The sequence below is a fragment of the Petaurus breviceps genome, unplaced genomic scaffold (genome assembly GCF_028583685.1).
Source record: "Petaurus breviceps papuanus isolate PSGF00001 unplaced genomic scaffold, PetGlider_PUasm1.0 90740, whole genome shotgun sequence".
In the NCBI taxonomy this organism is placed as follows: domain Eukaryota; kingdom Metazoa; phylum Chordata; class Mammalia; order Diprotodontia; family Petauridae; genus Petaurus; species Petaurus breviceps.
Genome location: NW_027187330.1, coordinates 4,361,421 through 4,373,669, shown reverse-complemented (window position 1 = coordinate 4,373,669; position 12,249 = coordinate 4,361,421).

The window sequence follows — 12,249 nt, the reverse complement described above, 5'->3', positions numbered from 1 at the left end:
TTGCCTTGGGAAGCAGTGAGTTTGCCTGCCACTTTAAGTATCCAAACGGAAGGATTGATAAACTACCTGGTGGGAGGTTAGGCTATAATAATAATAGTTTGCACGTGCATAGTACCTTACAATTTACAAAGTGCTCACAAATATATTCTCTTATTTGATTCCCTCAGTAGAAAGCAAACTCTTTAAGGGTAATTTTTTTTTTGTCTTTATATTCCTAGTCCCCAGTACAGTGCCTCACCACAGTAGATGTTTTATAAATGTTTGCCAAATGGCATCTACCATCAAACAACCCTCAGATGTGCACAAAGAAGTTATTTTTGGTTTCCATTTTACAAATGAATAAATTTAGCCTCAGAGAAATTAAGTGATTTGCTCAAAATTAGTAAATGGTGGAGACTAAACTGGAACCCAAGATGTTGAACTCACAGTCTTGTGTTCAGTGCAATATGTATTATCTCAAGAAGATCTATAAGGTTTATCCCAGTGTTCATGTGCTCAAATTCTATTTTATGATCCAAATACCAATACAATCAGATTTTTTAAAATTGTACTAATTCTTGTGTAGAGTGACTTGTTTGTTGGAGATTTTTGTTGCATAGAAATTTTTGTTGTAACAGTAATGATTATAAAATGATGTGGCCTCTATTCTATTTTTTTTTAAATGAAGTAGGAGTAGCTAGGTGGCACGGTGGCACAGTGGCACAGGCCCTGGAGTCAGAAGGACCTGAATTCAAATCTGACCTCAGACACTATACACTTACTAACTGTGTGAACCTGGGCAAGTCACTTAACCCCAATTGCCTCGAAAAACCAAAAAAAAAAAAAGTATCAAGAGAAAGAAGAGTGCTTGTCAATTTTGGGTGGTAGAACATTTGACCTCAGTCTCTTTCTTCTTCCCAATTTTAGTCAAGATAGACTGAGAAGGTAGGATGTGAGCTGAGTTTTGAAGGATGGCAAGAAGTTGGTTTGATGGATAGTAATTGAAAAGCCCCAGAAATAAGGCGTGGGGAAGATGAGGAGGAAGGTGGGAGTGTCAGGAATAGGTTAAGGAGGAGAAAGAAGAGGAATAAGATAAGGAGAAGAAGGAGGAAGTGGTTGTATAGAGGTGAGAAGAGGGAAAGAGAATCAGGACACTTGGAGAAAAAAATTGAATAAGTCAATGGAAAAAATGTTTTTAATTTTTATTATTAAATCATTATTATTAATTTATTTTATTTTTACTAATTAATTTAATTTATTATTAAATTATTAAAAATAATTACATTGGTTGGTTGTTGTCCTTCATTCTCAAAGAGGACCAAAATGGCATCACTGTGTTGGGGTCAAGATACATTATGTCTGATTGACTTATCAGACCAGCATGAGCTCAGAAGGCTCTACCACAGCTCAGGCACAAATGGTTCATAAGGGCACCTAGGTGGCGCCATAGTGCACAGAGTGCTGTTCCTGGAGGCAGGAATATTCATCTTCCTAAATTCAAATCTGGCCTCAGACACTCGATAGCTGGGTGACCCTGGCCAAGTCACTTCACCCCGTTTGCATCCATTTCTTCATCTGTAAAATGAACTGGAGAAGAAAACCACTCCAGAATCTTTGCCAAGAAAAACCCAAATGGGGTCATGCAGAATTGGACACAACTGAAGCAATTGAGTGACTGAGTACAAATAGGGCAGATAGATTGTGGGGGATGCAAAGAATTAAAAAGCCAAATGTAGAGACAAGAAATATGCATGGCACCTCCCCCACCCTCTCAGCTGAGGATCTCAGCTCATATGGTCCCTGAAAAAAATAAAGGTCATTTGCTATGAGCTCCCCTTTCTCTTCTCCTAACTTCACATTTCCCTGACATCATCCCCATCCCCTCCTTAACTCCTTTCTGATGAAGAAAAAGCTTGGAAAAAGCTAATGTTGCCTTTGCTACCTTTCCTCTCATTTTCTTTTAAACCCTCTGTGATCTGGCTTCTTGACATCATCTTTCCACTGAAATTGTCCCCTCCAAAGTTACCAATGATCTCTCTCTCTTTTTTTTTTTTTGGAGGGGGGAAGGCAGGGCAATTGGGGTTAAATGACTTGCCCAAGGTCACACAGTTAGTAAGTATTAAGTGTCTGAGGTCAGATTTGAACTCAGGTCCTCCTGACTCTACAGCCCAGCCCTATGCTCTATTCACTGCCCCACCTAGCCTCCCCTTAATGATCTCTTAATGGCCAAATATAAAGTCCTTTTCTCAATCCTCATCCTTCTGGATTTCTCTGTCATGTTTAACAGTTGGGCTCTTTGAGGCTATTCTCTCTTCTCTGGATTTTTATGACAGTTTTCTCTTGGTTTTTCTTCTACTTGCTTTCAGTATCCTTTGCCACATCTTCATCCATGTCTTGTATATTAATTATAGATATCTCCCAAGGCTCTGGTCTGGGGTTCACTTTTAAAAAAGATTTTCTACATATAGAAAGATTTTAGAAGATAGAAATCTTTCTAGAAGATTTTTTTCTTCATATTCTCATTGGTGACTCAATAGTTCCCATGGCTTTCCATTATTGTCTCTACCCAGGTGAATCCCAGATCTTTATATTCAGTCTTAGTCTCTCTCCAGAGTCCCATATTACCATCTCCACACTGGGCATTTTGAACTGGATGCTCCAAAAGCATTTCAACCTCAATGCGCTCAAAACACAACTCACTATCTTTCCCCTCAAGCCTACCTGTCTCCTAAATTTCTCTAGCACTGTTGAAGACATCACTTTTTCTTCCAAGCTTGAAACCTCAGTGTCATTTCTGGCTCTTCCCCCTCACCACATATCCTGTCTGTTGCCAACACTTGTTTATGTCTCTACAACCTCTATACTGTAACATTCTAATATCTAAATCACTCAAGTCACCTCCCTCTTGCCTAGACTGTTATAAAAGTTATTATAATATCTCTACTTACTTCAAGTCCCTTCTCACTCCAATTTAACATCCATACAAAACAATGTCATACACACACCACCAACTCTCAAATGCCAATAGTTCCTTTTCTCTGGTTGTTGTTCAGTCATTTCAGTCTTGTTGACGGTTTGCCATTTCCTTCTCCAACTCATTTTACAGATGAGGAAACTGAGGCAAACAGGGTTAAGTGACTTGCCCAGGGTCACACAGACAGTAAATGTCTGAGGCCAGACTTGAACTTAAGACAGTGAGTCTTCCTGACTATAGACCCAGTGTTCTATACACTGAGCCACGTAGCTACCCTTGTTGGCTCTAGAATAAAATAAAATCAAATAATCAAGTAAAATCAAATTTTACAAATCATCTGTCATTTAAAGTTTTCCATAAGCTAAGTCCCTTCCTATCTTTTCCATCTTCTTGCATATTACATGTCTCCATGGAATCTGCCATTTCTTCATATGATGGTCCATTTTCCATCTTCACACTTTTACATTAACTATATTCTCCATGCCCAGAACACACTCCCTCCTGATCTTTTCCTTTAGCAACATAGTTTTCTTCAGGATTCAGCTCAAGTACCACTTTCCAAAGGAAGCCTTTCCTGGACCTCCCTGCTAACTAACATCTTTCTCTCTAAGGCTGCCTTGTATCCACTTTGAGTGTAACTTACATATAACTATATATGTTCATGTTGTCTTTGAGGACATAGACTGTTTTTGCTGTCTTCTTTCTATCTCCAATTCCCAACAGGTAACAATTGTCTACTAAATCTTTGTTGATTGATTTATACACAAGAGGATAAATAATATCAGGCAGTTAGCTGCATAAAGATTGCTATGAGAACTCTAACCTAGTGGGGAAGGATGAGAGGAGAGGTGGAGAGTAGGTGGGTGGGGAGGTTTGAGGAGAGCCTTGAAATAAACAGTCATTTGAATTCTATGCAGAACACAATGGGAAAGTCATTAGACAAGAAGAAGTTGATTTTGTTTAAGCAACAGTGGTGAAAGATGATCTTAATATTCTTGGGGACAACAGAAAATCCCAAACAAACTTCAATGGAGCCTGCCAGACTGAATTCACTTATGCTCAAAAAAAAGAGCTGAATGCAGACAGTGCCTGCTCCCATCTACCTTGTTCTGTCTGAGAGAAACTGATGCCCTTTGTTGAGTTACTTAGCTACCTCTCAATATCCTTTCTAAGCCCCATTTTTTTTCCTTTCCCACCAGATCCCTGGAGAGATGCCCTTTCAACCCGGTATCTCTGCTAAAGGATAACAGCCCTGGCAATTTGCCGGAGAGTTGCTTGGATTTACTTAGGGCAGTCTGGTGAAAAGAATTTCAACCAGGTCCTCACGATCAGGGTTGAAGTGGGGGAAATGACAGCGCTTTACCTTGCCTGTATATGACTCCCTCACCTCCCCACCCCCAGAGGGGGAAGGGGAGAGGTATGGGGAGAGGTTGCAAAGGGTTAATACAGATGCCCTCCCCCCACCCCAACTTGCTGCCAGAGATCAGCTAATCTGATAATTATGGCAACAAACACAGTTTAGACAAACACGACCTGACCCTGAGGGTTTGGAATGAAAACATTTACTCTCCCTCTCCCCAAGAGGCATTGCCTGGAGAGAACACTCAGAGAAACACTGGGAAAATACCCCCACGCTGGAGCAACAGGGTGAAAACATCTGTGTTCCGGAGCTGCTTAGGAAGATAAAGTTAATGGGGGGGACGTGGGGGAGGGGGGCGCCTATTTGGAGCAGATGGAAAATGTAGCAGTAACGGGGAAGTAAGTGAATTCGAATTGATTTTCAGATAGAGATGTGGCAAAGGGAAGGGAGTATGATAATCCATTCGGGGATTATTTGGGGGTCTGACCAGAGGAGAAGAAGGCATTTTCTAAAATTCCTAAAAAATAAAAAACCCAAGTGAAGGGATTTATTTTTGAAAGCTTTGGGGGAGGAACTTTTTTAGGTTGGATGCTTCAAAGTGTTAGACACCCTGGAGGTCTAGTCCAACCAACGGCTTCATTTTACTGCCTACCTGCGTGGAATGGTGGGTTCTCACCACATGGGCACATGATAGAACATAAATTTCCAGGGAGCAAGTTTTGGTTTTATTTTATTGTATCTATATCCCTAGTACCTAGTATAAGGTCTGGCATGAAGTAGGTGCTTAATAAATGCTTTCTGGTTGATTATCATTCCATTGTACTCCTGATTCTGCTTCCAAACTACACAAGATGGGGGCAGCTAGGTGGCACAGTGAATAGAACACCAGCCCTGGAGTCAGGAGGACCTGAGTTCAAATGCGACCTTAAACATTTAAGGCCTACTAGATGTGTGACCATCTAAAAGACCAAAAACAAAAACAAATAAGGTACACATGATGAGAATTCCTGCTCTCATTCCCTACTCAATTTGGCCACCACCCCCCATGTCTATCTACACCCCCCTCTTCCCAATTTATATTTCTTCTATTATTCAAGCTAAGTAGCTTGAAGTACTTTACCTCCTTCAAGAAAACCTTCCCTGGCCTTATCCTGCCTGAATCAACTTACCTTCCCATACTAAGCTGTGCCCCATTTTTCACACCCTTCAACACCCCAAATTAACTTTATATACACTAAGTTAAGTGAATTTTATATTAGTATACATAGCATGTCATATTGTGTTCACACATGTATATATGTGCATATATGTGTGCGTATTATATATATATATATATGTATTGTGTGTGTGTATAAATATAAAATAGTGGTTGGGAAACCCTGTTCTATGACCCAGGTTCATCTCTGGCATAAAATTTACCAGGAATAAAAAGTAAGAGGAAGGGGTGGCTAGGTGGTGCAGTGAGTTGAACGTAGGCTAGAGTCAGAAGGACCATTCAGTTCCGGCCTCAGACACTTAACACCCACATAAAAATACTAGCCGTGTAATCTTGGGCAAGTTACTTAACCCCAATTGCCCTCCAAAAGGCAAAAAAAAAAAAAAGTAAGAGGAAGAGAAGGATGCTACTCCACTTGGTGCTGGTCAAGTCTCCTCTCAAATACTGGTGGTTTCTGGATCCCTCCCTTTAAGAGGGATATTGGCAAAATGACTATGTCCAGAAGAGACCAACCAAGATAGTGAGGGAGGTGGAAACCATATCACAAGATCAATGTCTGCAGAGCTGCAGAAGTTTCAGATTTATTTTAGGGAAAAAGGATAGATGCATTCAAATACCTGAAGGGTACTGTCTGGAAGAAGGCATAGGCTTACTATGAGAAGAGAGCTTGTAGCAAGGGAAGAAGTTATAGGAAGATAATTTCTGACAATTGGGGTTGCCCATCAATGAAAAGGACTAACTAACCTCCAAGGTTCCAGTTTTAAGAGTAGGTGATTTTATAATTATATCATCCTATTGCAGAACTAACCTTCCCACCCTCCCACCCACCCAAAAGCAGAAAAGTGCCTTTTGTCCATAGGCTGAAAAAGGATCAGTCCCCTTTTACTCTTCTAAATTCCCAATTTCTTTGGTCCTGTAGAAAATCAGTAAGAAATAACTATGTAATACGGTGATTTAAAAACAAAACCAAACCACAGTAAAACTTCCTAGACCCTCATCACTGCTCTTCATCAAGAAAAAGAGCTCCGGGGCGGTTAGGTGGTTCAGTGAATAAAGCGCTGGTCCCAGAGTCAGGAGGACCCAAGTTCGGTTCCGGCCTCAGACACTTAATACTCACACACACACACACAAACTAGCCGTGTAACCTTGGGCAAGTTACTTAGCCCCACCTGCCCTCCAAAAAGGCAAAAAGAAAGAAAAAGAGCCCCCACCCCCACCCCAGCAGAGTTTCTAAGTTCCTTTTTATGTTCCTCCTTTCAGATATTCCAGAAAATGAAATGGTCCCCTTAGGCGGCCAGCCAGCCAAGGAGCATTTATTAAGCACTTCCTATATGCCAGGCACTGGGCTAAGTGCAGGCAATGCAAAGAAAGGCAAGAAGCCTGATCTCTGCCATCAGGAGCTCACTTGCTAATGGGAGAGACAATATGCAAGCAGCCAGGTACATACAAGGTGTGTCAGGGTAATGAGAAGCAATCTGGTGGTCACTGAGGGAGGCGGAGGCCTCCTCTCTAGGATGGAATTTGAGCCCAGTCTTTAGGATAACCAGGGAAGCCTGAAGGTGGAGGTGGGGGGAGGGTTTGTGCATGCTACAGCCCCCTGCAAATTGTATAACCGTGCTTCAGCCTCAGCTGGACAGAGCTGGAGACCTTGCAGCAGCTATCCCAGTTCACCAGCTCTGATATGACAGGAGTGGATAGAAACTGGTTTTCTATTGAAGGGCTTAAAAACTCAGATCTCTCTTTCTTCTCTGTTTCTCTGTCTCTCTGTTTATGTCTCTGACTCTCTTTTTGTCTCTCTGTCTCTCTGTGTCTCTGTTTCTGTCTCTCTGTCTCTCTATTTCTTTCTCTGTCTGCCTCTGTGTCTCTGGCTCTTTCTGTCTGTTTCTCTGTCTCTCTGTCTATGTCTCTCTCTTTCACACACACACACACACACACACACACACACACACACACAAACACACAAACACCTTTTAAAAATCCATTAAACAGCCGATAAGGAGATTTTTAAACAGAACTATAAATCAGTTTCTCCACCTCCCCAGAAAACGACTTCCCCTGTAAGATGACCCACCCAATAGCAGAGGCCTTCAGCTCTATCAGTCAGGTTCCCTGTTACATTTTCAGGATCTCAGAATAGCTAACTGTCACTCATCTTTTGGCTCCCTGCCTTTGTGGGTGGTATAGGGTTTATGTCTAAAGGGGTGTGGCTCCGGCCTCTAATCAAATCCCAGCTCTCTTGGCACCATCCCACAGGCCATTAGTCCATTCCCTGCTTAGCTTTCATTTAAGGTGACTTACGAAGACACCCTAAGTAATGCAATTATATTTTAAAAAACAATTATTAATCACCTACTATATTCCAGACACTGAGATAGTCACTGGGGATACAGAGACATATAGGAAACAATCCTTGTCTTTGAGGAGCTCATATTCTATTGGCAGAAACCACACACACAGAGAAGTCAAAGCAAAACATATACAAAATGAATACCAAGGAATTGTACCTGTGATTTCTTTGTTATGGGTAACTTCTCAGAGAGTGAGCTCCTTCTGCCACAGAAGATCAGTACCTTCTCTGCAGCTTAAGAGGCTCAGAGAGTAGCCTAGAGCAGCAAGAGGTTATGGGACTTGCCCAGGGTCATTCAACCAGGATTGGGTCAGAGCAGGACTTAAACTTAGGTCTTCTTGAGACTGGTCTCAAAGCCAACTCTCCATAATGCTCACAGACTCTCTCTCTCTCTCTCTCTCTCTCTCTCTCTCTCTCTCTCTCTCCCTTTCCCTCTCCTTCTCCCTCCCCCCTTCTCCCTCTCTGTCTCTCCTTCTCCCTCCCTCTCCCCCTCTCTCCTTCCCAATCTCTTGCTCTCTCCCTCTCCCTCTTTCTCTCCCCCTCTCTCTCTCTTTCTCTCTCTCTCCTCCCTCCCTCCCTCTCTCTCTGTCTCTCTCTCTTCCCTTCCCTCTGTTGATTATCTACAATTTCTCCTGTATGAAGTTTGTTTGTATGAAGTTAATTTGACTGTTTTCTCCCCATTAGATTGTGAGCTCCTCGGAGGCAGACACTTTCTTTGTATCCCTAGTGCATAGCATGGTCCCTGGCATATAGTAGGTCCCAGTAAGTGTTCATTGACTGACTGGTATATGCACACATGATAATTCCAAAGTAATTGGGATGAGACATATGTACTTGACCTAGATAGGAGTGCATGGGTGTTCAGGGAGGACCAGCATCTCTGGTGTGAGAGCAAGCCGGGTCCTTTTCAGGGTTGCTCATCTACCTTTGATGTACACTTGGCACTTAACTCTCACTTGTGGCTCCAAAGAGCTGGAACATGTGCAGTGGCCACACCCCAGTAAACCCTCTCAGCAGACGGGCTAAACCAGGTGAAGGGAACTGCCAGGCCTCAGACCTGTTGCTGAGTTAGAAGGATGTCTACCCCAAGCACGTGAAGACTCCTCCTCAGTGAAATGGACAGAAGAGAACAATTTATTCCAGTGGTCATGAAGACAGCTGAAGCAGGATCTTTGACACTGTTAGACTTTGGTCAGACATTGGAGATACCAAGGTCATCCACTGTATCCTGGGTCATTGTCAGTCACCCTGATTTTTGTCTTGCCACTGGATGTCAATGACTCTGGAGAGAGAGTAAGGCCAATGACTTTGTGCAACTCCGCCTCACTTAAATCCAAGTCACCACCAAATCAAGACATCATCCTGTGATGGCCTTGGTCCTCTTCAGAAAAAGGACAAGCCACAACAACTTGAACAAGATAACAAATGCCAACAAATGTGCAGTGTGTGGACTTTATGGATCTTGTTCTAAGGAAATTCTTGATTTTCCCAGTTGCTGTATTACCTGAGAATTTATTGTATATTTATTCCACATATCCTTTATATTCATTTACTAGGTTTTCTTAAAGGAAATGATACTGAGCGGGGCCTTGAAGAAGTGTAGCATTTGGGTAGGGTCAGAGGAAGGGGGAAAGTCACTGCCAAGCAATCTATCCTCAGCTCCCTGCTCTTTTTGGGAGTCAGCCTGGGTTAGAATGCAGCTCCTGACACTTACTAGCTGGTGACCATGGACAAATAACAGGAGTGGGGAACCTGTGACCTCGAGGCCACATGTGTTGGTCACTTGAGGACTTAAAGGGTCACATGTGGCCTCCAGGCCACAGGTTCCCCTTCCCTGAGTCTTAACCTCTCTGCACATCACTTTCCTTGGTACTAGGTTGTTGTGTGGATCAAATACTACCCACAAAGCATTTTATAAACCTTAAAGAGAGTCACATAGAATCTTAGAAGGGGCCTCAAAGGCCAACTCATCCAGCCTGTCCATGAACTCTGATGAGTGACCATGCAGCTTCTGCTTGGAGACCAAAAGGAAGGAAAGGTAAGAAAAAAAAACAGTGTAAAATTGAGAGAATGTTTATAATAAGGCTTGACTTTCCTAAGTCACTCCCAGTGAAATCCCAGGTCCAGAGATACTTAAAGAGCCAGGAGAACTTCTTCACTGGACCTTATTTTACGTAAAAGCAAAGTATAATTTGCTTTTGATAACACAGGATTTGGAGCTTTTTGCTGTCCTTAATTGGCAGCTGAAGAGGGTTCTTGGTATTCAAGAATATTATCAGAAGCAACTATTCCTGAGAAAATCGGAACTCTTCTAACCATGGGCATGGCTCTCTGCCTGTCCCCAAGATTGCTTTGCTCTCAAGATTCCATGGAAAGAGTAGTCATATAAAGCTCCAAACATTTTCAGGAACATTTTGACTCAAAAAAGAGGGTAGCATCTTTGAGGGTGACAGGGCTGTTCTTAGCACTCTTGATTCAGGTGTGTGGGGCTTTATGCAAGGTGACATATACTTTCCTTATTTGTCAAACAAAGACAGATGAGCAGGTCCTTGAGTGCCCCAGGGGAAGTTACCGCCTTGGTTTTTCCATCAAATTCTGTGTCAAGCTTTGTAACTTGAAGAAATGAAAGGGAGTACAGAGGGACATTTTCTAATGAGCTGTCAACATGGCCCCACCATAGGGCTGGAAGCCTCACTCTGTGTCTGTCTGTCTTATCCCTGACTTTGTTCCAGTGCTATTAGGGTAAAATACTTGAATTTCTCACAGAGAAATGGAAGTGGCCTGAGGCTGAGCCATGTAGATTCATAAGTAATTTCTCTCATTATACATTTCCAGTGCTTAATAACTATTTCAAAGAGGAAGAGATAGAATAGAAAACCTGAATCTTTCCTGAGAATGTTTAAAAATTCTCCAAATTACAGGTTAAGCAGCATGCCATTATAATGGCCTGAAATGAAGGACGCTTGGCCATTGGCAAAGGACAGCTGTAGATAGGCTTTTGCCCCATTACCTTTTGGGTAGCAGAAGCAAAATTGTTAGCTGGGATCGGGTTACCAGAGAAAGAAGGTGGAAGTAATAAAAAGATGAGAAGAATTAGTGGAGTCATTCAAGAAAGAGGATAAAGTAGATGGCCAAATAAGTCAGCTCATAAAATATTATGTGTCTTCTAAGCTGTCTTCTAGCTCTCAATCTATAATCCCATGAAATTCATAAGCAAAGAACTGGTAAAAGGACAGATACAAATTTGATTGTTTTTGTTGCCAACTATATTGTTTAACAAAAAATTATAGATTAAATATTAAAGTTAGATTAAAATTGAAAAGTCCTATTTTTCTCAGAGTATTTGCCCAAAATGGTGTTCAGTCCCAATTGGAAGGAGTTCACAACTTTACAAGGCATTCAATTTTTGGATAGTTAGAATTTCTAGGAATTTCTTTCTTCTAGTGAGCTCAAAACTACCACCCTAGCAATTCTACTCATTTTATTCTCTGGAGATGCAGAATGTCTTTTCCTCAGTTCAGCTTCACCATACTGCCTTGGCCTGCCCTCTTCTGGAAGCATTCCAGCTTAACAACGTCCCTTGTAAGATGCAATGCTCAGGGGTGCCCATCTCTTGGGGAATGGCTGAACAAGTTGTGGTATATGCATGTGATGGAATACTATTGTGCTATAAGAAACGAGGAGCAGAAGGACTTCATATTTACCTGGAGAGGTATATACGAACTGATGCTGAGTGAGAAGAGTAGAGCCAGGAGAAATTTGTACACAATTACAGACACAACGTATGTGTGATGACCAGCTTTGATAGACTGGACTCTTCTCAGCAATCCAGGGTTATAACTCAACTCATGATGGAGAGGGATGACCACATCCAGAGAAAGAACAGAGTTTGAACCCAGATTGAAGCAAACTACCTGCTCTTTTACTTGTTTGGTTTTGTTTCCTCTTTCCCATTGTTCATTCCATCTGTTACAATCCTTCTTTATAACCTAATACCTAATGTGAAAGTATTTGCAGATACTATACTTGATTGTATGCCGCCATGGGGAGAGGAGAGGGGGGAAAGGAGAGAAAATTTGAAACTCAAGGAATTGTGGAAATGAATCTTGTAAACTGAGTAAACAAATTAATAAAGACCAAAAAATTTAAAAAAAGATGCATTGCTCAGAACAAAATGTTAGGCATATAATCCAGCCAATTAAGAATACAGTGGAACTGTCATCTCTCTTCTTGTAGACACCATGCTTCTATGACTGTAGTCTAAGATTGCATTAGCCTTCCTGGCAATTATGTTTTGCTTCCAACTCTATATAGAGCGTGTTGTTTTCATTTGGTTGTTTCAGTCATGTCTGACTCTTCGTGACCTATTTGGG